The following is a 26,265-nucleotide window of genomic DNA, read 5'->3' on the forward strand; positions in this document are numbered from 1 at the left end:
CCCGACTAAATATCACTGTGTCACTACTTCTGCTGAGCCTGTCCTCCCTGTGGGACAGGATATTCCCAGGAATGGCGACAGTGGTGTCTGGGATATTGTATGTAAGATATGATTCTATGGAATATGACAATGGTTGTTGCTTGACTATTCTGTGGGACAGCCCTCCCAATTTTGGTACAAGCCTCCAGATGTTAGCAAGGACTGAGTTTGCCGTTGTTGTTTCCAGTGCCCAAGTCGATGCTGGGTGGCCTGTCATTCCATATAGACTTTCTAATGGTTTGACACAACTTCGTGGCTTGCTAGGCCATTTCAGAGGGCATTTAAGAGTCAACCACATTGTAATGGATCTGGAGTCACATGTAGGCTAGAATAGGTAAGCATGGCAGATTTCCTTCCCTAAAGGACATTTGTGAACCAGATAGGTTTTTACGATAATTGACAATGGTTTCATGGTCAGACTTTTAATTCTAGAATTTTTTGAATTTAAATTCCACCATCTACCGTGGTGGGATTCGAACCCGGTCCATAAAGCGTAAACCTGGGTTTCTGGATTACTATTCCAGTGATAGTACCACAACACCACTGCCTCCCCACTATTGTGTGCATTCTTGCATGTTTCTTCTGTTAGTTTTATGTTGTCCCTTACAAGTTCTGTGGTCCATTGCTATTTGTTTTTGGCATGTTGCATCTTATGCTGAACTGGTTCTGTGTCAATTTAAATTCCTTTCTGAACGCCTTGCACTGATTTGTTGTTTTACCATTCACAAATTTAGCCCATTTTACTCAATAACTCAAGAAATAGGAACAGAAGGAGACCATATGGCCCTTTGCGTCTGCTCCGCCATTCAATACCATCATGGCTGATCGTGGGCTTCAACTCCCCTCCACTGTACGTACCCCATATCTCTTGATTTCCTGAAAGACCAGTCTACCCCAGCCTGAAATGTATCCAAGCATGGAGCATCCACAGCCCTGTGGGACAGAGAATTCCAAAGATTCACAACCCTTTAAGTGAAATAATTTCTCCTCTCCTCAGTCCTAAATGATTGGCCCCTATCCTGAGACTGTGCCTCCATATATTAGATTCCCTGACCAGTGGAAACAATCTCAGCATCTACCCTTTCTAGCCCCTTCAGTATCTTGTATGTTTCAATGAGATGACTTCTCATTCTTCTAGACTCAATTTGCTCAACCTCTCATCCCAGGACAGACTCCCATCCCAGGGACCAATTTAGTGAACCTTCGCTGAACAGCCCCCAATGCAAGTATATATTTTCTTAAATGTGGAGATCAAAACTGTGCACAGTCTTCCAGATGTGCTTTCACAAACCCTGGAGAACTCTAGCGAGACTTCTTTATTCTTGTACTCCAATCCACTAGCAATAAAAGCCAACATGCCATTTGCCTTCCTCGTTGCTTGCTGTATCTATATGATAACTTTTTATACCTTGTTCGAGCATACCCAAGTTTCTTGGAACATCAGCACTTACAAGTTCCTCATCTTATAAAAAATATTCAGCTCTTCTATTCTTTCAACCAAAGTGGAAAAACTTTACACTGACATTATAAACCATCTGCTATCATGTAAACCACTCATTTAACCTGCTCTATCTTTTTGCAGCCCCTTTCTACCTAGTTTTGTGTAATCGGCAAATTTGCTCTTTGTCTCTTCACTTAAGTCATTCATTAAGATTGTAAAAAGCTGAGGCCCCAGCACTGACCCTTGTGGTACTCTGTCCATGTCCCTGACCAGTAACGAACTCTGAAAATCTGCCTCACCTCAAGCATGTGACCGCCTCCCGATACAGTGTTCAGGTAACTTTCCCCTGCCTGATGCATCGCTGTGTCTGCAGCTCTGCCTCCGGCTCAGTGACTCTGAGCTAAAGCTCCTCAAGCCGCTGAGACTGCAGACCTGTTTGCCCTGGATCACACTGGTGGCCATGAATTCTGGCGTTCTGTGGTTGTAACTGTCCTGCCACCTTTAAAATAGTGATAAATTAATTAACAATTAATTAACCCTACCACTCCCAAAAAGTTTTACTACTACTATGAAACATTACGACTGATAAGAACATAAGAACTAGGAGCAGGAGTAGACAATTCGAGCCTGCCCCGCCATTCAATACGATCATGGCTGACCTCATTTCAGCCTCAACTCCAATTTCCCACCCTCTCCCCATAACCTTTCAACCCGTTACTAATTAAAAATCTGTCTATCCCCTCAAATTTATTCAGCGCCAGGGCATTCACTGCACTCTGAGGTAGTGAATTCCACAGATTCAAGACCCTTTGAGAAAAGTAATTCCTCCTCATCTCTGATTTAAATCTACCACCCCTTAGCCTAAAACTATGGCCTCTTGTTCTAGAACGCCCCACAAAGGGAAACATCTGCTCACGTCTACTTTGTATATCCCCTTTAGAATCTTATTAGATCTTCTCTAATCCTTCTAAACTTTAGTGACTATAGGCCTTAACTGGTCAATCTCTTCTCATAGGACAAGCCCCGCATCTCTGGAATCAATCTAGTGAACCTCCTCTAAACTGCCTCCAATGCAACCTTACAGTAATAAAACCTTACAGTTACCAATAATTTGTATCAGTTCTTATAAGATAAACAAGCAAATCGGGCAAAATATTCACCAATAAATTACTCACCTGGTTCCCTGTGACATCACACTTGATTTTCTCTGAATGCGGACAGTCCATCATCTTATTTTCCATTATTAACTTCTCAGACTCACTTTCAATCGGACCTGCGCTCACTTTGTTCTTTTTTTTAAACATCCAAAGAAAATATTCCTATATTCTTCTTCTTAGGCAGTCCCTCCGAGTCGAGGATGACTTGCTTCCATACTAAAAATGAGTTCTCAGGTGACTGAAAATGTGCGACGTTATGTCTCTGTCATGGGTGAGGCAGATGGTGGTAGGGGGAATGGGTGGGTGAGGTGCCTGGGTTGCCATGCGCTCTTTTCGCTGTCGATGCTTAGCTTCAGCTAGTCCTTGGCGTTGAGACTCGAGGTGTTCAGCTCCTTCCCGGATGCTTTCCCTCTACTTCTGGTGGTTTTGGGCCAGGGATCCCCAGATATCGAAGGGGATGTTGTACTTTTTCAGGGAGGCTTTGAGGGTGTCCTTAAAGCTTTTCCTCTGCCCTCCTGCGGCTTGCTTGCTGTGTCGAAGCTCTGAGTAGAGCGCTTGTTTTGGGAGTCCTGTGTCAGGCAAGCGGACGATGTGGCCCGCCCAGCAGAGCTGATTGAGCATGGTCGGTGCTTCAATACTGGGGATGTTGACCTGAGTGAGGACACCGATGTTGGTGCATCTATCCTGCCAGTGGATTTGCAGGATCTTGCAAGTACCAGCTTTAATAGTTCCACGTCTCTGAGCCATATAGGAGGGCGAGTATTACTGCTGATCTGCAGACCATGCGCTTTGGGCTGAGTTTGAGATCCTGGCCCTCAAACCCTCTTCCTCAGGTGGCTGGAGGCTTCACTGGCACACTGAAGGCGCAGTTGAACCTTGTCATTTATGCCTGCCCTTGTTGACAATATGGAAAGTTGTCCAAGGCCTCGTCATGGATTTTGGTAATTGTATTACAGTAAAAAGTCTTAATGTGAATTCTTGTCCTTTGGTTATTTCTGCTGGTCTCTGAGAAATTCATTTTTTTAGGTTATCGATCTATATGGGATAATAACATAATTTATCTACAACTTATAGCCCATTGGTCATGATGAAACAACTTATGCTGCAATTCATCGTGCACTGTCACAGCAGATCTGATTGTGGTATATACCTGTAAATAAAATGCACAAAACTAGCAGGACCCTTGGCCAGGAAAAATGATGGTTCTGCTTCTGCTGCCATGGACTTCCAAGGCAGAAAGAACATTGCACTTGTTTCAGCTAAACAAAATAAGTGACAGCTATTTGCTGACTCATTCCTCAGGGCAATGCCTTGACCAGTCAGGGTCGGGTAGCCTGGTTTGAACTTCAAGTAATGTTTGGCAGTTAACTGTCAAGTCACCACTGGTGATGCATTCTCCATGGCAGCACCACATACTAACCACTCAGCACTGTCTTCACATACAGTATAAATTGTTGTTTTCCCTTATATTTGTATTCTCGTGAGTGTCCTGATGAGTGCAAGATGAAAAGCTTAGAAGTGTCTCTTTTTTCAGCAATGCACACATTTTTGGTATACTGGGCATCGAGAGCCAACATGGAAGGACTTTGTTACACATATAGAGCCCATTTAGGATTGTATTGATACACAGAAACTTTGAGTGCTGTTAATTTAACCTACGTTAGACCGGAGTGTAGCCCCTGGTGGCCTCCCTCACATGGTCATATAACGAAAAGCGCTTGAGGACCAAGTTTTCTGGATTTTACTCTGTTGGATGGTGGAGTATTGTCCATGAAAGCTGAACTGCATTTAAAGAATAGTAAAGGCTTTACTTTTGAGAGTGAATTTAATATTTGTTCACAACACATGAAAAGGGTGAGATTTTCTTTTGAATATTATGGTGTGTTTGTAGCTATAGCGTTCATCAATAAATACCTTTTAATTTGTAGGAAGTAAAGCTTTGTTAATAAATGACATAACAGTAACTTTGTTCTTGGTTTCAAATGATTTTGAAGCAAGTCAAGTGAAGCTCAGTTGTGTTCAAGCTTCCAAAGGGTCCTCAAATAAAATCACCATCTAATCAATAATGCATTGCACTAAAATTCCCTTATTGAAATTGATCAGATCAATCTTGCCACTTAATCTCTGGGAAGACTTTGTAAGTTGATAAAAAGGGAAAAATTCCTAGCTAGGGATATCAAAACAGCTTGTCGGAGCTTTTACAAGCATATAAAAAGGAGAGTAGCTAAAGTAAGTATTGGCCCCTTCGAGGCAGAGACAGGAGAAATTATCATGGGGAATGAGGAATTGATGGTGACATTGAACAAATATTTTGTCTGTTTTCACAGTAGAAAGCGCAAATTACATACCAAGAATAGAAGGTAGCTAAGGGGCTAATAAGAGTGAGCAGCTTAAAGTAATTAATATCAGCAGAGAAAAAGTATTGGGGAAACTTAAGGGACTAAAAGCTGACAATTCCCCAGGACCTGATAGCCTATATCCTGGGGATTCTAAAAACAAACTATAGAGATCGTGGATGTGGTTATCCAAAACTATTTTGATTTTCAAATAGCCCCAGCTGATTGGAAGTTAGCAAATGTAAAATCAATATTCAAGAAAGGAGGGAGCAAGGAAAAGGGGAACTACAAGCTATTTAGTCTGACATCAATCTTTGAGAAATCTATTATTAAGGAAGCATTAGCCATCCACTTGGAAAATTATAATGTGATCAGGCAAAGCCAAGATGGTTTTAGAAAAGGGAAATGTTGTGGAATATCTAAATATCCTTGACACAGAGTCAGCTGTAGGTAAAGCAAGCAGCAATTTATTCAATACAAGTATGCACACAGGAGAATGCACTCTCAGGGTGCTCTAAGAGGCAATTCAAAGATGCACAGTCTCCATCAGTCATTTATAACATTGTTGTGATACTTCACAATAACTCTCAATGTTCTTATCTTGTATATCTAGTTCAATATGTCAGCAATTACAGATGAGTTTATAAAATGGTCACAGAATGACCTTACCTTTAACATAAACGATGCCCACTGTTTAGTGAATAATGAACTTGGCCTCATCTATTGTGATGATTTACTACTTTGTCCAGTCATCCATTTATCTTGGCCTGACCCTGATCAATCATCCACTTCCTAGTCTGCCCAAAAGGTCACCTTCCTTACTACATCCACTCTAGTTTTTTTTTAAAACTGCAAACACTTCTAAAACTTGTACCAGCCTGGTCAAGCCTGGGTAATCCCAGGGTACATTACTTCAGAAACAAATTTGACAAATTTATTAACATTTTTTTGAAGATGTAACTAGTGGGTTAGAGAAAAGGGAAACAGATGCAATATACTTGGATTTCCAAAAGGCATTTGATAGGGTGCCACACAAAAGGTTAATACACAAGAAAGGGCTCATGGAATTAGGAATAATATATTAGCCTGGATGGAGGATGGAACAGAAAGAAAGGAGGAGGGTTAAACGGAGCATTTTCAAGTTGGCAGGCTGTAACTAGTGGAGTGTTGCAAGTATCCATGCTGGGGCGTCAGCTACTTACAATCTATATTAATGATTTAGGCAAAGAGACCAAAAGTAATATATACAAGTTTGCTCATAATACAAAGTAGGCGAGCAGGTGGAAAGTGGAATTAAGACAGAAGATAGCCATGAAAATATTGAATGATGGAACAGGCTCAAGGGGCCATATGGTCTGCTATTTCCTGCCACCTTAAAATCAGTGTTCCTTTGTGGTTTGATTGTAGTCATTTTCACTTAGTTTCTGAACATTGCTTTGGATCCAATCATAATTCTGTATATTTGGACTACCACAGAGTTTTGCTGTTTAATCCAATTTTGCTAGTAAAATAAGTATTGGGACACAAAACTTCCCTGAAACTCTATTTTTTAATGTGACATTCAATGGCAATCTATCTTTTGCCTGCTTTTTAAATGAAGTGTTCTGCTGTTTTATTTTGCAACTTTTGTAGAGATTACTGGCTATCTCTGCAGGTCATTACATTTCTTTAATGGTAGTAATTTAGAAGGCTTTTGAACTAGTAAATTGAGGAAAATAATTTAGATTCTACCTGACTCCACTTAGTTTTGAAATGTAGCAATACTGACCTTGCGCTGAATAGAAGATTGCATGTACTTTAAAAAAGAGGTGAATACAAATGTAAAGATCTTTTCCCCATCCTCCTTAATCATCTTATTCATTAATGAGGACTAATTACACAGCAGTTTAACTAGCTAATTTTGGAGAATAGTTTGCGTAGCTTTGGTCCTTCCTAGCAATACTTAGTAAATATAAAAATGTTTTAAAATAATATTTCATCTATAATTAGCAACTAAACATTAATGAAATGCCATATTTAATGAGATTGTATCTAGCTAGTATATTTTACATGAATGTTTTATTCAACTACCAGTTGGTGATGAAAAATACTTGAGTGTCTTGTATTCAGTGTTTTTAAATGTGTAGCTAAAGGTATATTATTATTATGCGTCTCCAGCCTTCAGTCACAGGGGAATATAACATTTTGAGAGCAAAGAAGTGGAGACCTGACAAAGCAAAGACATTAACAAAATTGGGCCATTACAGTTTGAAATGTGAAAGTGTCTTTCTGTTTGCCGCTGATGATCTTGACAGCTGCACTCCATGTTAATTTTCCTTGACTGATTCAGTTAAGTTTATTTTTCATACTTCAAAATGTTTACCTCGTGTGTGAAGAACAGACTTTCACTCAGAGAATACGAGCATTTTGTAGCCAAGGTGAAAACTGAAAAAGAAGGCACAAAGAAGTAAACATTTCAAGTTATAAGTGCAAGCTTTCTTAGTGTTCTTTATTATTCAGTGACACACTTTTTGGGGAGTGATGATAGATTAAGGTTATGTTTATGGATGGAACAGAGATTTGCAACTAAATATTCACTTTATTTAGTCTTTAAAATAAGAAAGCTCCCAAGGCAGGCAATCAATGTGCTGTAGTAAATTGAAGAGACTGCACAGAAGTTATGGTCTTGCATTGCAAAATTATGGATTATGTTTGGAACTCCAGACAGTCCTTTTTTTTGCCAATTAAAGGCAGTTGAGCTGCCTTGATGCCATTAGGTACTGTCATAATTTAAAAAAATATATAAAAATATGTATATATTTTGTGAATCAACTTGGAAGGAAGTCTGCTGTAATTCTGCTTCGTTAAACAAATGAGATAATGTTGTGTAGTCTATATGGACTTCACTAAGGCTCTTGATAAGGTCCCACATGTTAGAATAGTCAAGAAGGTAAGAACCCATGGATCCAGGGCAATTTGGCAAATTGGATCCAAAATTGGCTTAGTGGCAGGAGGCAGAGGGTGATGCTCGAAGGTTGTTTTTGTGATTGGAAGCCTGTGACGAGTGGTGTACCACAGGGATTGGTGCTGGGACCCTTGTTGTTTGTAGTGTACATTAATGATTTAGATGTGAATATAGGAGGTATGATCAGTAAGTTCGCAGATGACATGAAAATTGGTGGTGTCGCAAATAATGAGGAGGAAAGCCTTAGATTACAGGACAATATAGTTGGGCTGATAAGATGGGCAGAGCAGTGGCAAATGGAATTTAATCCTGAGAAGTGTGAGGTGATGCATTTTGGGAGGACTAACACGGCAAGGGAATACACAATGAATGGTAGGAGCCTAGGAAGTACAGAAGATCAGAGTGACCTTGGTGGTCATGTCCATAGATCCCACAGGTAGCAGCACAGGTAGATAAGGTAGTTAAGGCGGCATATGGGATACTTGCCTTTATTAGCTGAGGCACAGAATATAAAAGCAGGGAGGTAATGTTGGAATTGTATAAAACACTAGTTAGGCCACTGCTGGGGCACTGTGTGCAGTTCTGGTCACCACGCTATAGGAAGGATGTGATTGCACTGGAGAGGATGCCAAGGAGAGTTACCAGGATGTTGCCTGGGCTGGAGCGTTTCAGCTTTGAAGAGAGACTGGATAGGCTGGGGTTGTTTTCCTTAGAGCAGAGAAGACTGAGGGGGGACCTGATAGAGATATACAAAATTATGAGGGGCATAGATAGGATATATAGGAAGAAACTTTTCCCCTTAGTGGAGGTGTCAGTAACCAGAGGGCATAGAGTTAAGGTAAGGGGCAGGAAGATTAGAGGGGATTTGAGGAAAACGTTTTTCACTGAGTGGTTGGAATCTGGAACACATATTGCCTGAGGGGATGGCAGAGGCAAGAGCCCTCACAACATTTAAGTAGTATTTAGATGAGCACTTGCAACGCCATAGCATACAAGGTTATGGGCCAAATGCTGGAAAATGGAATTAGAATAGATATATGCTTGATGGCTGGCAAGGACATGATGGACCGAAGGGCCTGTTTTTGTGCTGTATAACTCTTTGACTCTTCGACATTTTACTTGAACAAAATTACTGCTTGCTGAATTCAATTCCTGTGCTTTGTCACTGCAAGATTATGGATGATGCTTAACAAAAAGGGTTCACAAATGTGCGGTGGAACTTTTTTAAAAATCAATGTTAGTGGCATTGATGGACAGGTAACTTAGACAACAACAACTTAGATTTATATAGGGCCTTTGTCCCAAGGCACGATAGGTTTATTGTATAACATTGAGCCACATAAGGACAGTTAGGACAAAAGCTTGGTCAAAGAGGAAGGTTTTAAGGAGTGTTTCAAAGGAGGAGAGTGAAGTAGAGAGATATGGAGATGGCATTCCAGAGTTTAGAGCCTAGAAAACTGAAGGCATTGTCACCAATGGTGAAGCAACTAAAATTGGAGGTGCACAAGAGGCTAGAATTAAAGGAATGCAGCAGTGACCGATTTAACCACCATAGCTCAGGCTGAGACAGTGCAGTGTACCCTCAATATCGACCCCATGACAGTGCAGGAAGTATTGGCTTGGCTCTTGGGTCTCGAGTCTTTTGAAGGAAACTTGAATCTGTAACTTTCAGACGCAGAAATGAGAGGGAGAAATGCTACCCACTGAGCAATGGTAAACAGCTAAAAGGAAGAAAGAGCCCCTGTTTCTGTACAGCCTTTACACCGCAGGACATTGAAAAGCCCTTGCCAGACTATGAATCTCCTTAAGCGTGCAGTCATTGTTGTAACGCAGCTATAAATGCATGTACAGCAAGATCCCACAATTAGCAGTGGGTTAAATGAGCATCTGGATAGCTTCAGAAAGCAGCAATGATCTGATTTAGTAAAGCCATTTCCTCTCACCTGCTGCACATTCTTCATCTCAGCTCTGAGCTCTCAACCAGCCTGGAAAGAAATCATCGGAACATTTGTGTATTAGCTGTGTCCGTTTTGCCGGGCACAGAAATTTATTGGACACAAGCAGATGTTGAGGATGCAGTGGTTTCAGAGTATTCCAGAACACAACAACCCTCTGTGAAAATAATTATCTTCATCTTGCTCTCTGGCTTATTTGCCAATCACCATTCCACGTCACCCATTCATCCTTCCCCTTCCACTCTCGCATTCCTTCCCCTTCTCCCATTCTCCCTTCCTGTTCCCCTCCCGCATTTCCCAATTTCCCTCTTTCCCCTCCCTCTTGGGGAAGCCTTGACCCTATCTTTGCACATCACCTTATAAACGGTCACTGCTTGGGAGAGGTGGCTGCATGCACAGAGCGAGTAATAAATGCGCACCCTTATTTACCGATATGGGGGAGGGGAGGAACCCCTTCTGTCTTGGGGATCTCCCTGCCTCCAGTCCCGTAGTGCCCGACCATCACATTTGGCCTGTGTCAAACCTGGGAAACATAACACCAAGCCTACCCACCCTCCACCCTAAAAAAAAAAATGATTTTAAAACAATCATTTCCCTTTCTGTCATTCTGAACAGTGAATGTTTTAATCCAGTCCTGATTGGAAGTTTATTTGTTTAGTTATTAAAAATATTTGCCCTTCACAAAGTTGATGGCTGCTGAATGCCCAGCCGTGGCCGGCCATTGTTGAGCAGGATCTGGATGAAGGCAAGGAGCAGCCAAATATATTAGTCTCCTCCAACAATGCCAGCAGGACTTCCAGCCATCCAACTGCATCAATCAGATTGCTTTGTTTATTTAAAATTGTTATCAAACAAAATATATTGCACTTCTTTTTCTTGCCATTTATTTGTTATTTTATGGGATGAGGAATTCATTGCAAAGCTGCTCTGTGCTTTGGAGTTGAATGGTCCTGGCATAGCCCAAACTGAGCACTGCTCAGCAGATCATTGCTCAGTATGCTTGATAGCACTGTTGACAACACATTTCATCACTTGGCTGATTATTGAGTGTAGGCGGATGGGGCAATAATTTGTTGGGTTGGGTTTCTCCTGCTTGCTGAAGACAAGAAATACCTGGACAACGTCTCACATTGTGGGATAGGTGTCAGCGTTTTAGCTGTTCTATATCAGTTTGGCTAAGGCCATGGCTTGTTCTGGAGCACAAATCCTCTGTACTGCAGCCCAGAAACTATCAGGGCCCAAAGCTGAGACCCAGAAATTGAGATAAATACATTGCAAGTTGCAGTTACCCAACTGGTTGTCCCATTGTGCTGAAATTGCTATAAGTGTAACTTATTAACTTCCAGCATATCCACACAATCAGTTACTTTGCAGGATCATTCATCAGAATTAATTCCACAACGCAAATAAGGGGTCTGTCTACCTTTAGAAGTACCAAATTTAGCTGCCTGCCACAAGCCAGTGGATGAAGCAATGCTTTAAGACATTTGCAGCTGAATTCATCTTCCTGTCTTGTACCACTTCTGATAGCCAATGCCTAAAAGCAAAGAGTATAATTGTACAGTTATCCTGTTCTTGGGTCTTGTTGAACAACTTGGTCTTAAGTGGTTTAGATTCATTACTCCACAATCAAACATTCCATAATGCAGACGTTCTTTTACAAGCTTTATTCAACGGATTGAAACATGTTGATCTGGGAGACACCAATCCTCTTGTAACCTAAATCTTATTGAACTTTTGTATATCTAAAAACGCACTTTCAAGAGTGCCCACAATCTCGTGGCTTAAATGCTAGAAGCATTGACCACTGATTTCCTGTTTCTGCTTTAACTCAGCATGCCTCATTGTACAAGACAAACCTAGTAAGGTTAAGTTAGGAACTGAGGTGTAGAGTAAAGGGTTAACATCAGAAGCATGCATGATTCTGATGGAATAATGATATCAGATCACATAGCTGAGAAGTAGGAGGAATCTGGAAGGAGAAGAAACTCCAGCCTCGTGTACATGCTCTAAATAAAGAGTAATGGTTTTAGGGAAACTAGAGACTTAAGCAGCATATTTTGGGCAAACAGAAAACCCCCAAAACCCCCCATCTAGGTCTTGGCTACGACAAAACATGGTTGTAGCAAAGGAAAGACCATAATCTTGCAATGACAAAGCACAGGAAGGTGCAGGGCTGGTAAGAAATGAGATCCTCGAAGGAAGATTGAAAGGAAAAATTTTAAGGCTTACCAAGACATCGACATATTGTGGGTGCAATAGGTGCAAGCTGAGACACTGATAACAGTGAGCACAGACCCGAAGCAGAAAGCAGCAGCAGGGAAAACACCAGGGGCTCAGCAGAAGCATGGTATCCACACTACCACTCCTGTAACAATTTCAGAGCGCAGAAGACTTGCAACAGGCCCAGAAATGGGACAATTGGAGAAAAAGGTTCACAAGGTACAGAACTGTTTCAGGATTACACAAGATCAAAAAGATCAGGTCAGTTCACTAATGTATGCAGTAGGATCTGTCGCTGACCAAATGACAACGAGGCAGAAGGTTGATGAGACATCAACTTCTTATGAAGAAGTCCTGTAAGCTTTTGACTCATTTCAGCGTCTGTCGGAATTTGATAATAGCAAGGGCAGAATTTTGTAAAAGAAAGCAAAGAGCAGGCGAAAGTGTGGATTCTTTCATTAACGATCTTCATAGGCTAATAGGGAAATGCGACTATGGAATCTTAAAAGGATGAGCTGATTCATGACAGGATCCTAGACGAAGCACTGTCAGAACTCTTAACGACGAGGAGATTTAACGCGAGCAAAAGCGGTGAAGATTGTGAGGAAAATGGAACTCAGGAAACAGAATTGGGCTTTTTTTCATGGGACGGAGGGGTCCACTGGAGAAGATTGAGTGAGACCATTAAGTTTGGAGGCCAAAAGAAAAGAGCGCACCAAAGTCTAAGCACTCCAATTACTTTGAAATATCTTCGGTGTGGTGGGAGTAAACTGAACAAGCGAGAAGAATATCAAGCAGGGTGGGGAGGGGGAGGGCAGATTACCACAACTGGGGAAAAATGAGCTATTTCAAAACTGTTTGTCACTCAAAAACGCTGACAACTTTTAAAAAGACGGAGTGAATTTTAAAACAGAGCCACATATAAACAATAGAAGAACCACAAGCAAAGGAACTAACCTTCCTGGGTAGGTAAATGATACTGAAAACAAGTATTGGAGTATTAAACTCAAAGTGGATGCGCACCCGACAGAGTTTAAACTACACACAGGAGCAGGCGTTTTCTGTTTTATTAAATGAAGTAAAATGGCTCAAATAGATTGCATTGCAACCCACATCTATCAAATTACAGGCCCCTGGGGGGACAACTTTCAGAGTGAAAGGCCAACTCATGGTAAAGCTGAAATACAAAGACTGAAAAACCCTCAAACCTCTGTCATTCAAAATCAAGAGTCCTGTCAGCTAAGCAGAAAGGCATACCTAAAACTGGAATTAGCCTATAAAATGGATAAAGTTGCCGATAAGAACCACTGTGGTAAATTTCGAAATGAATTGCCAAAATTGTTTATAGGCTGAGGGAAGCTCAAGACAGTACTATATCACCCTAGGAGCTGATGCTGAACTACTTTGCCTCTTTAAACTGAGGAAAGTCCCATACCTACTATTGGACAAAGTCAAGGGTGAAATTGAAAAGATGCAGCAGCAAGGTGTTACCTTACTGGTCACCATGCTAACAAAATGGTGTTCAGGAATGGTTACGGTCCCAAAACCAAATGGCTCTATAAGAAGCTGCATAGATTTAACTCAACTAAACAACTCAGTGGAACATGAGATCCACCCAATGTCCTCAGTGGATGAGAGCCTTGCCAAACTAGCCAAGAGTACTTTATTTACTAAATTGGATGTGAACAATGGATTTTGGCAGTTGCCTGTAGACACAGAATCCAGACTGCTGACCACATATTGCCTTTTGGCATAGCATCAGCTCCAGAAATTTTCCAGAGAACAATGTCACATGTAGAAGGAGTAATATGTTCTATGCACGACATAGCCATACATGGCTTCATGAGAGAAGAGCTTGATTGCAGAGTCAGAGCACTCTTGGGAGTCTTACAGAATGCAGGCCAAATATTGGATGAGAAAGGTGAGTTCACCAAACCTATGATCAAGTTTCTAAGTCACATAGTACAAGACACTGCAATCACAGTTGATCCACAAACAGTAATTGGAGAATTTCCACAACCCAGGAACACAACTGAGCTTCAAAGATTCCTTGGGATGGTCAACTATGTAGGCAAGTTCCTGCCAAGTTTAGCAGAGGTCAACAAGCCCTTGAGACAGCTGTTGAGACAGGGTTAACAGTGTTGCTGGAACATGGACCAGCAAAATGCTTTTGAAAGGATTAAGTAACTTTTTAATCTCTTCTGAAAACTTAACACATTATGACCCAGACTTACCAACCATAGAAGCAGATACATCATCTACAGGTCTGGGGGCATTTTATTTCAAGTGCAGAGAGAGACGGCACGCGTAGACCAGTATACTATGCCTCTAGGTCACTAACTGAAATAGAACAATAATACTCCACGATAGGAAAAGAAGCATTGGCAGCAACATGGGTGTGCAAAAAAATTCAGACTATGTTTCAAAATTGAGACAGACCATAGCCACTAGTCTCCTTTCCTAACATGAAAGAAATAATGAAGATGCTGGACAGAATCCAGCAGTTCGGATTAAGATTGATGAGATATGACTCCATCACAGAGTGTGTACAAGGGAAGGATCAAAAACAGCAGACACACTGTCACAAATACTATCAGAAGGAACCAAACAAGATGATTTACACTTCATTGAGAAGGTTGAAGTATATACAGCCTTAATCACTTAGCACTTACCAACTATTGCAAAAAATGCAATAGTTGCATGAAATAAAAGAAGCCTAACAAAAAGGTGAAGCACGGCTCCAAGTCACAGAATATTGTCTGGTAGGATGGCCAGACTATATCTCCACTAATCCGATACTATGGCACTAATTTGAACAGTGCAAGCACCTCAATCATTGACAAACTTACTAGTCTTCAACGAGAGAATAGTCATAGTGAGAATACTTTAGCTTGGTATCCTTCAAAATGCAAAATGTCGTGAAAGAGCACAGCAATCAGTCTGGTGGCTGGGCATTACTCGTTTTGTGGAAGAAATGATTTCTAACTGTCTTGTACCATAAACAGTCAAGGACAAAAAGAACCACTATTACCTTCTACTTTTCCATAAAGGCTATGGGAGTGCCTAAGAATGGACTTATTTGATTTTAGAGGGAAAATCTTCCTTATTGCCATTGATTACAACTCTCAATGGATTGAATTAAACAGATAGCATAGTATCACAGTAGAAGCAGTCATCCATTTCCTCAAGAATTTATACAAAAAAAACCTATCTGGTTCACTAAAGTCCTTTAGGGAAGGAAATCTGCCATCATTACATGGTCTGGCCTACATGCGACTCCAGAGCCGCAGCAGTGTGCTTGACTCTTAAATGTCTTCTGAATATGGGCATTAAGGATGGGTAATAAATGTTGACCTAGCCTGCGACGCCCACATCCCATAAACAAATAAAAAAATCCTGGACATCATAGTGTTCGACGTTGGGCCACAATTTGCTAATGCGCTATTCCACAATTTTGCAAGCTAATTTGGCTTTGTTTATGTAACCAGTTCACTCAAGCGAATGGAAAAGCTAGAGAGTGGTATGAACCGTCAAAGATTTATTGAAGAAAAATGAAGATCTTAGTCTAGCTCTTCTAAGTTATCGAACCTCACCACTACAAATGGTTTCTTGCCATCAGAGTTACTAATGGGTAAGAGATTGAGAACATAGCTTCCATCTCTCGAACAGAAACTCAAACCCAAAGTCACCACAAGTGACCATGAGAGAGTAAAACAGTGCGAGGAAGAATGGAGAAGCAACTAGGTACCTGTGCTGAAGCCTGGGAAGAGAGTATGGGTCCGAGACCAATGGAAGGAAGGGAGAATCACTGAAAAAGACTCCACGACCAAGATCGTATGGATTGAGGCAGACCACGAAATCAAGGTGAAAATGCAGTGCCTTAATATCCTTGGCGAGAAATCCAATAGAAGCTTGGGCTTACTACTCAGATCCTGATGAAGGAGATAAAAGACTTGGTACAAGCTCTACAGCCACTCGGGAGATGATTACTCACACCGACAGAAGGGAGAGTACGGAATATCCCCAACTTCAAAAGGAGATCAGACCAAGATCAGGGAGATTGGTCAAGGCACCTCAGGGACTAACCCTGTGAAGTCTGAGACTTTGTGGGAGAGATGTAGGAGAATGTAAATATGATGGGGATAAAGACTTGGGGCAGATGTAGAGTAAAGGGTTAATATCAGAAGCATACACGATGCTGATGTAATCATGATGTCAGATCACATTACTGAGAAGTAAAAGAGTAATGGTTTTGAGAAATTGCAGACTTGAGCAGCATGCTTTGGGAGAATAGACAATCCCCAAAACACCACCTGGACCCCAACCACACAACAAAACATGAGCTCTGTCTATATTTGTCCATAGAACAGCAATTAAGAGAAATAGATAGCAGACATTGCAACATCTCTTTTTCAGTTTGTCTGAGCTGGGAGACAGGACATCATAGAACCAAATGCAACAAAAAATTGTCAGGCAATGTTTGGAGACAAGGAAGCACACAAATTTCTGAAAGCATTTCAGTAATACTAAAATATACTTGTTTTAACAGCTTGCATTCATGTTCCACCATTATTGTAGAAACCTATTGAAAAATGCTTTATAGAGATAACAGAAAAACAAGTGAGCCATGGTGAGAGAATTAGAAACTTGGCCGAAAAGGTGGGTTTCGAGTAGGCTTTTGAAGATGGGACAAGTGAAATACCAGAAATGTTTAATAATTGAGCTCTAACGTTCATAAAACAGCTGCTTTTTTATGGACTTGAGAATTTGTTAACTTACCAAGTTCTGCTGTCCCTTCATCACCTCTTCTATTTACATGCTACTTCTTGGTGTCTAAGGGATGGATTTTATGGTTCCCTGTCAGGTGTGTTTTCGGTGGGGTAGGGGGGTTATGTAAAATATGACAGGTGGCTAGCCCACCACCTTCCTGTCCACCCGACCCAGTTCCTCTAATGCAGTAGGCAGGCGGGAGCCAAAATTGGAAGCCTGCCTGCCCTTTTGAAAGAAATCATAAACAGGCAATTGAGCTTGTTGAAAAGCCAATTGACTTGAATATTACGCTATCCATAATGCGATTGGCGTGGGCAGGTGGGCGAGATTGGGGAATCCGCTTTATCATGATCTGGGGTTAAAAAAGCAAAAGGAAGGAGGGTGCATCTTTTGGGGGTGCTGTCTGCATTGGGGGCAACCACTAAGATGGTAGCCCCCTTCATGCCTCTGCGACTACCCTTGAAAACCTGTCCCATCACTCCCCTGTTGTCCTCTTCTTAGAGTGCTCGAATCCTTCCAGCTTTTTAAAAGCCCGGGACTTTGCTTGTCTGGGATCCAATATTCTTCTTCTCAGGACCTTCTTGGCATCCCATTCGTGTCCGCTACTGAGTTCTGGTGATTTTGGGACTGCCAGAGCTGTCAGCCATTCAGATTGGCCAGCAGCTCTTGAGGGTGGGCCTTCCTCCCGTTGAGGGCCAGAAGTGCCACACTCTGTTTGTTTAGGCAGCATGTTATCGCTGCGGTTTGGCCTTTTTAAGTTGGTTTGGAACTGACTTTTGTAACGGGGTGGGAAACATGCGTGCAAAATGCTTCCTTGTATAATTCAGCCCTACATCTGCAAACATTGGGCCAGTTTCTATAAAATGCAACCAATTTCCTCGAACCTAATTCTAGAGTTCCCTAGCGAAACCCATCTGCTGTTCTATTTCTTGTTCCATCTTCAAAAGCCAACTTAAACCCCATATACTTGACTAACCTTCTACCATGCCTCGCTACATTTTTTTTGTTACCTGAAACGCATCTTTGTGTTTCTACATTAAAAGTGAAATATGAATGTGAACAGTTAAAACAAGTAGATTTTATCGAAATGCTTGCAGAAACTAGTGAATTTCTTGTCTAAAAATATCACTTACGTTGCAATGTTGTTAGAGGCCTCTTTTGTTTCTACCATCTGAGCTCAGATCCTGTTTTGTTTCCTGTACAGCATGTTTTGAATGCTAGTATCCTTCAGTTTTTAAAAAAATATTTTTGATAATTTTAAATGTGATTTTTAAAATGTATTCCTTCTGCCTTCTAAGTTTCCCACTGTTGTTTCCTTTCACCCAGCTCACTGCCTCTAACCGCATAGACTGCTTAAAACAAATTTTAAAAAATGTTCACCCCAACACTGTCCTGTTGCTCATTCAAAGCAAAACAAAATACTGCAGATGCTAGCAATTTGAACAGAAATGCAAAAGCTCAAGCAGCACCTGTAGAGCGAAGAACAGAGTTAATGTTTCAGGTCAATATCCTTTCGTAAAAACTGGAAAAGAAAATATAGATTTAACAGTTTTTAAGCAATCCAACGATGGGAAAAGGAAGGTGATAGAGAACAGAGGGGATGGGGGATGGGGGCGGTGGGAAGGCAGGGAAAGGACAAGTTGCCAGGCAAAAAGGGTGGTAATGGGGCAAGTTTAAAAAAAAAAAATGGGTCTAGACTGCTTTCAATGCCAACTGCATAACTAATAGGACTTGCCATTCAAAAAGGAAGAGTAGTCATTCTGATTTGAAGCTGTTGAAATTTTAAAGCCTTAAAGTGCCAAATCAAAGATGAGTTGTTGCTCAAGCTTCATTGGAACAATGTAAGAGGAACAATAGTGTTGTGATGTTACTAATTCTTTGCCTATGACTGCACTCACTTCAGCAAAATAATTTTCAAGAGCAATTAGGGTTGAGCAATAAACACTGGCCTTGCCAGCGACACTGACATCCCACAAACAAAGAATCACAGTTACAATGGTAACCTGCAATGGCTATGCATTTCTCTCCCTGGCACACATGGAATATTTGTTCCAGTCCAGCACAGGTGCCCTCCATCGCTTTCTTTTCAAATACAATGGGGCAGGTTTTATGGAGTAGTGGTGGGTTGATGGCAAATAGTCAGTGTTTGCCATTATTACGCCTCTGAAACTGACTATGACTTTAGGATGTCAAGCATGCACAGATTAGTGTGGAAACCCCAAAGCTATGGCCTGTTACTCAGGGCTTCAACGCAGATGACACTTGGCACCCACACCCCCACCCCGACCCTGAATTGACGATCATAAAATCAGTGAGAATTTCAACTCTTGTGTCCCACATCGCTGTTTGAAACCCTTTGAAAAGTTACACCTTAATCTATCATACCAGGAATGTTTGGATGTACATTTCAGGGAAGTATTGATACCAAAAATGCATGTGCATATGCATCAGGAAAGGATTAATAGGAGAAATGGTAAAAAATATGAAAGGTTTTGATGGAATGGATATAGAGAAAATGTTTCTTCTTGTCGGGAAACTAGACAAGCATATGAGGGAGAAGGGAATAGAGGGTTAAATTTAGTAGGGGAAAGATGGGAAGAGGCTCAAGTGGAGCATAACTGCCAGCATCGACTTGTTAGACTCAATGGCCTGTTTCTGTGCTGTATGTCCTATGCCAATCAGGTATTAATCATAATGTGATTACTAAACTCTGATGAAGAGCAGAACTTGTCCCGGAAAAACAATTTTCTAATCATGGAAGGCTGTTCAATGATTAGCTGATTTTTTTTTAAACTAAATGTTTTAAATTCTTGTTTTAAAAAACGTATTTTCAGAATATTTTGGCTCCTATGTCCACCTCGTGTGTGTCCCTACCTTTACTTAGCTCTCAAAAAAAAATTATAGAAGGGCTCTTTAGTGCTTTTTGTTTCTGTATCTGAAAACCCATTGATGCGATTGGCTGCCTGGACATCACTGCAGCTCCACGCTGAGAATACCCAGTAAAGAAAGCTGCAATCAGTTGCATTACTGGTACTTGGTAATAGAGATAAAACTACGTTCTAGAGAGATCACTAAATCTCACAGTGAGCCTGCCTTATGGTCAGTAATAAGCAGCCTTACTCCACTGCTGACTGCGAAATCAGAGCCCCTGATGATTGTCCGTGCCTTTTCCTTCTCTTGCTCCGAACTGGAAAATTTCACCTTTTCCACTGTTGCCTTGCTTTCACATGGTTCGTTTCTGACTCTACCCTTCCTTGACTTTTCTGGTACTATTTCTTGGGCTAGACTGTCCATCAATATCCAATGTAAGTTAAATGACTTGCACAACTATTTTGATTACACTTCCTGTAAGGACTCAGTTCCATTCTCAGTTAACCTGTCGTCATCGCTTCTGTCCTGACAGTGCACACACAGCAGATGCTTACACATCACTGCGTCGACATGTCTTCCTTTTTTTCCAACCAAGGATTCCCCTCCACAGTGATTGATAGGGCTATTTACTGTGCCCGTCCCATTCTCTGCACTTCTGTCCTCATCCCTTATGCTTTGTCCTCGGCCTCCACCCCACCAGCCACCATGTTCATCAGATTATTTCTGCCACCTCCAGTGCAGTGCCAAACAATTTCCCATTCCCTTTCGGCGTTCAGAAGGGCCTGTTGCAACATAACACCCTGGACCACTCTTCTATCATCTACAACATCTGCTACCTTCGCGTGGCACCTTCCTGTGCAATCAGAGGAGATGAAACATTTGCCCTTTCTTCTCCTCATTCCCTACCATCCAAGGCCCCAAATACAGGCGAAGTACTAGTACTTTCAATTTAGCATACTATGCACCACTACTCAAGATTCAGTCTCCTCTAACTTGGGGAGACCAAATGCAGATTAGATGGTTGCTTTGCTGAACACCTCTGTTCAGTTCGTAAGTGTGACCCCAAGCTTCTGGTCTCCTACCATTTTAATTCTCCTTCCTACTCTCACTTCAACACATCTTCTGTTGCCTCCTTTGTTGTTACAATTGTAAGTTCAACATGAGGAACCAGTGCTTCATCTTTCAGTTGGGATGTTTATAGTTTCTGGAGTCAGCATTTAGATCAACAACCCCCAGATTGCAGCACTACTCCTATTTTTCCATGATGGTAATGGCTCTGCTGCTGCCTTTAGCTCCTCTAGACTCATCTTTTGTTTTGTAAACTTGTCCTATTCCCCCCCCCCCCCCCCTTTTGCTTTATACCATCATTACTTTTGTCTTTTAATTACCCGTGTCCCCCTCCTTGTTTTTTCCTGTCCCCTCACTCGCCCCAACACACATTCTCCCACCTCTTTTTCCTGACTCTGTACTTGCAGTTAAATCTCTAACTTCTTCCCGTTCGGAGTAAGATCATTGACGTTAACTCTTTATTGTAAGAGCTTCAGAAACCAGAAAATAAATTTTAGATAGCTGTGTTTGCGCCAGTGCCACAGCCAGCTTTGGGCACGCACAGTTAATTCTGTTAGTCCCTTACATTATAGAGAGTGATGGAGCTGGCCCACAATGGCCAGGACCAAAAACGGGTGCCACTCAAATAATCACAGCTGTGTTGTGTTTTCTCCCCTTGATCTGGTAGCTTTGATTTAACGGGCACTTCCGTTACATTCACCCCTGCATCTTTGTATTTAAAGACAACATTCTCATTCATGTCAACTTAATTTTGGCCATGTAAACTTAATTTGTTATAGTCAAATAAGTAAACAGTAATATAGAAGCAAAATACTGTGGATGCTGGAAATCTGAAACAAAAACAGAAAATGCTGCAAAAACTCAGCAGGTCTAGCCGCATCTGCAGAGAGAGAAACAGAGTTATCGTTTTGAGTCCATATGACCCTTCTTCAGAGCTGAAGTGAAATGGAATTGTGATGAAATTTATACTGTTTAAGCAGGGGTGCGGCAGGTGGAGCTGGATAGATACCAGACACAGACTCGGTGACCACTTTGTGGAACACCTCTGGTCTGTCCGCAGCCATGACCCAGACCTACTGGCTGCTTGCCATTTCAACACACCATCCTGCTCTCATGCCCATATGTCTGTCCTTGGCCTGCTGCAATGTTCCAGTGAAGCCCAACTCAAACTGGAGGAACAGCACCTCATCTTCTGATTAGGCACCTTACAGCCTTATGGACTTAACATTGAGTTCAACAACTTCAGACCATGAACTCTCTCCTCCATCCTCACCCCTTTTTTTAATCCCCTTTTTTCAACATTCGTTTTTTATTTTTTTTATCCACTTATTTTTATTTTTATTCATTTACCTGTGGTTTTATCCCCTTTTTTTTATCCCATTCTCTATTCTTTTTTCCCCCACCACCACTTCCTCCCCACCCCATCCCTTACAGGGCCATCTGTTACTTGTTCCATGTTGTTCTTTCACACAACGCTTATTCTGCCATAATCACATTCTGCTTTCTTACCTTTACACCACCATGAGCACCTTTTTTAGCACTAACCACTACCATCAACACTCCTTTTGTCCTTCAGTTCATGACATCAATTTCATGTCAATTTCTCCTTAGCCCCCACCTATCGCTGGCCTTCTATCCAGCTCCACCTGCCCCACCCCCCTTAAGCAGTATAAATTTCATCACATTTCCACTTCTCTTCAGCTCTGAAGAAGGGTCATACTGACTTGAAATGTTAACTCTGTTTCTCTCTCTGCAGATGCAAGTATGCAGTAATATTTTGCTTAGGCATTGCAACCACACCAAACATGAATATATATTGCAAGTATAAGAATCTGTGATCACATGTACATTGCAACGTAAATACATTACTATGTGTTTGATGTTATAAACCACACGTACCAATGCGTTTTAAATGCGTTTAGCTGGATATCTCGGGATACTTTGGTTCAAGCTAAGTGGGGAGTTGCATTGTGGATCTGATTGTTTGATTACTGCTGAGCCCAGATGTAGGAGATTGTAACGTTCCTTCCCTTTTCTTTCCCTCATAATATGCAGCTCCCAAAGAGCTGCCTCAAACGGGTGTGTGCGTGCGTGTGTTCTCTCTGACTGATTCTGAGATACAAGGTGCAGACTCCACTTTCATATGCACTATTTCGGAGGTGGGTGGGTGATGAGAAGGGGGATGAGGGTGAGTACTGCTGTACTCCCCATGGATGTCCCGTAAATACTGATACACTCCACATGTACACGATGACACAGTCCCCAGGCAGCCTGTAAATGCTAACACGCTTTGCAGGAAACCCCTGTAGAAAACTGACATTTTCCTCACAGTTTCCTCACAGAACCACAGTGAATACTGACACCCTCTCTGGTGAGTGGACACATGCCCCTACATGCCCAGTAAATACTGAGACTCTCCCTCGGGACCTTATTTAAATGGTGACATATTCCTAAGTGATCCGCTACAAATGCTGAAATACTCTCAGGGTGAGGTCTTATTGCACAGTAGAATTTCCAACTTGTCACTCGATTGCAGCTTTTCAAACATATTTGAGAGATTTATCACTTGTTAATTGCAGACACATTTCAAATTCACAGCATGGAATGAGTCAATCCAGCCCCCAGTGTCCACTCCCACCATAAGTGTGCCATCTAGTTCCAGCTTAATCCCATTTTCCAGCTCTTGGCTCATTGCTTCATGGGTTATGGCATATCCAGTGAGCTCATGTACAATCATAGCTTTGACTGCACCCTCACAGGTTTGACCACATCCTTCTCGTAATGCTGGGCCCAGACTGCACACATTGCTTCAGCTGTGATCAATCGAGCGTTTTATACAGCTCTAATATAAGCTCTTTGCTCTTGTGTTTTGTGCATTGACTGGGAAAGGAAAGTATAACATATACTTTCGAAACCACTTTGCCTACTTGCCTCGCAGACACTCTGCTTCTCCTTTATTCTGTTAACCTCCTCAGTTTAGCACCATTTATTTGATCACTCCTTGACTTACTTGCCCTCCCTATATGCATAACCTTCCATTGGTTACGCCCTGCTTCCCCTCCCTGTCTCAGCCATCCCTCCAGCTCCCTGCGTGCTGCCCCCCCCAAAGCAAGCCGCATCTCCAGAAGACCAATAGATTGCCCTAGTATGGCCCTCCCTGTACCAAACTTCTCTTCTGCCTCAGCGTGGATCTCTAACAAGTTTCATCAGTCGGGCTTGCAGAAGGAGCGGCCTGTTACTGCTGACCCATTTGTAAATCTGGGACAAACAGCTGTGACACGTGGAGAGTGGCACAGCACCAGCGCATTGTGGCTGCTGACTGATATCACTGACTTACCTGCCACCTTTAGCTCCTGGTCAGCCACAGCAAAGTAGCAGCCCCCACGCATGTAGGGAGGCAATCTCATTGAAACGTACGAAGATCTGAAGAGGCTTGATGGAGTAGATGATGAGAGATTGTTTTCGCTGGTAGGGGAGTCTAAAACATGGAGGAAAGCCTCAGGATAAGGGGCTGATCATTGAGGACTGAGATAAGGAGACATTGCTTCACTCAAAGGGTTCTGGATCTTTGGAATTCTCTACCCTAGAGGGCTGTGGATGTTCCGCCATTGAACATATTTAAGGCTAAGATAGATAGATGGTGGTCTCTGGGAGTTGAGGGATATGGAGACCAGGCAGGGATGATGGAGCAGGCTCAGTGGACTGTGTCATGTGCTTGCCAGCTCTCTTGTGCTGTGCAGTCAACATCTTCAAAGTGCGGTGAGTGGCAAGTTGGGAGATCCCACAATTGAAGTGGACGGTTTTGTCCCATGAGAGGGTTGGTCTGTTCAGGCACAGGCTTGCTGCCATTTGCAGGTACCGCCTGGCCCTGTACACTTCTGGGAGTGCGGGGTGCCAGTGTCTTTGGCAGGGTGTATGGGAGGGTTGGGGTGGGGAGCATAGGCAAGTGGGGAGGGAGAGGGAGAAAAAGACAGAGTGGTGTCGGGGGGCCCTTCCGTACCTTGGGTATCATGATTATTGCCAACTTCAGACTGCTCACTCATCCTCTTGGAATAAATACAATGTAGTCTTACAATAGAGTGATGGAATTGAGCGCATCAAGGAGTTAAGCGGAGGAAGGGAAAGAGGCATTGGTTGCTTTTGCCTAAACTTTTTCAGCCTCCAGGAATTGATTCTTGCTCTGCTACAGGAGAAGAAGGTGGTCAGTTGGTGAGTATCTGGTAAGTGACTAAGGTTTATGCTATTTGGGAAGTGAGCGGGAGAGGATAAAGATGCCAATCGAGAGGCCTACCTGCAGTGAGAAAAACTGTGGAGTGACGTCATGAACCACAATGTAACATGAGTGCAGGGAAAGCAGTTGATTGGTGAGTAGAATTAGTAAGTATTTCTAATCTTTAAAGTAGAAGTAAGATCTTTAGTTCATGGTTAGGTCTCTAGTCTTTTTGCTTTTTTTCTCTCTTCTTAAAAATAGCTTGTTAATTATAAGATTGATATTGATGTAAAAAATTAATTACAATAAAGTGTAAAGAGCAGGGATACTAGAGTAATTAATTAATAAATAAAATATGATAGTGATGTCAGGACGGGTGATGTGTTGCTACTGCAGCATGTGGGAGTTGCTGGACACCAAGATGATCCAGAGCGAACACATCGGTAGTAAGTGTTTGCAGTTTGAGGAACTCTGATCCAAGTTGAGGAGCTGCAAACATTGCGCTGCATCAGGGAGGAGGAAAAGTTACCTGGACACTTCGCTGCAGGAGGTGGTCACATCCCTCAGATTAGGTAATTCAATTAATTCAAATGGCCAGTGATCAGGACTAGGTGTGTGTGACTGTAGGTGAGGCAGGTATGGGGACACAGGGAGTAGCGTTCGAGGAGCCTCGGCCCCTGCAGTTGTCCAATAGTTATGAGGTTCTTGCAAGCTGTGTGGACGAGAGCGGGGACTGCAGGGAGGATGAGTGAACTGACCATTGCACCGTGCTATAGGGAGCTATTCAAGTTGGGAGAGGAAATAGGAATGTAGTAGTGGTATGGGGCAGTATAATTAGGAGGATAGATACTGTTCTCTGCAGCGTGAGTCCTGAAGGCTGTATTGCCTGCCCAGTGCCAGTGTTAAGGACATCTCCTCGAGCCATGCTGGGGCCAGTGTCCTGGCGAATTGAATAACTAGGGCTGTCGAGAGGACTTTAAACTAAATAGAGAGGGGAGGGTTCTGGAAAGGGGATAGGTAGGCTTACAAAGCAAAAGGATATGGCAGCATTGCAGGGCAGCTATTTAGGCAATGTTACCTAGAGTGGGACAGGAAGGACTGTGTGTCCAAACGTTTAAAAAAGCAGCAAATAGAGTCAAAGGGGGAAAAATGGTAAAAAGGAAAATTATTGGCTCTTAAATACATATAGTATTCAGAAGAAAATAAACAAATTAATGGCACAAATAGAGGTTAATGGATATGATCTTATAG

At 42.1% G+C, this 26,265-nt stretch overlaps 1 protein-coding gene across 1 annotated transcript in view; it reads left to right on the forward strand.

The window, feature by feature from the left end:
• Positions 1-26,265, forward strand: part of cdc73 (cell division cycle 73, Paf1/RNA polymerase II complex component, homolog (S. cerevisiae)) — a 384,146-nt gene that overhangs the window by 113,639 nt on the left and 244,242 nt on the right. The window lies entirely within an intron of this gene.

Source organism: Carcharodon carcharias, chromosome 16, assembly GCF_017639515.1.
Source record: "Carcharodon carcharias isolate sCarCar2 chromosome 16, sCarCar2.pri, whole genome shotgun sequence".
Taxonomy (NCBI): domain Eukaryota; kingdom Metazoa; phylum Chordata; class Chondrichthyes; order Lamniformes; family Lamnidae; genus Carcharodon; species Carcharodon carcharias.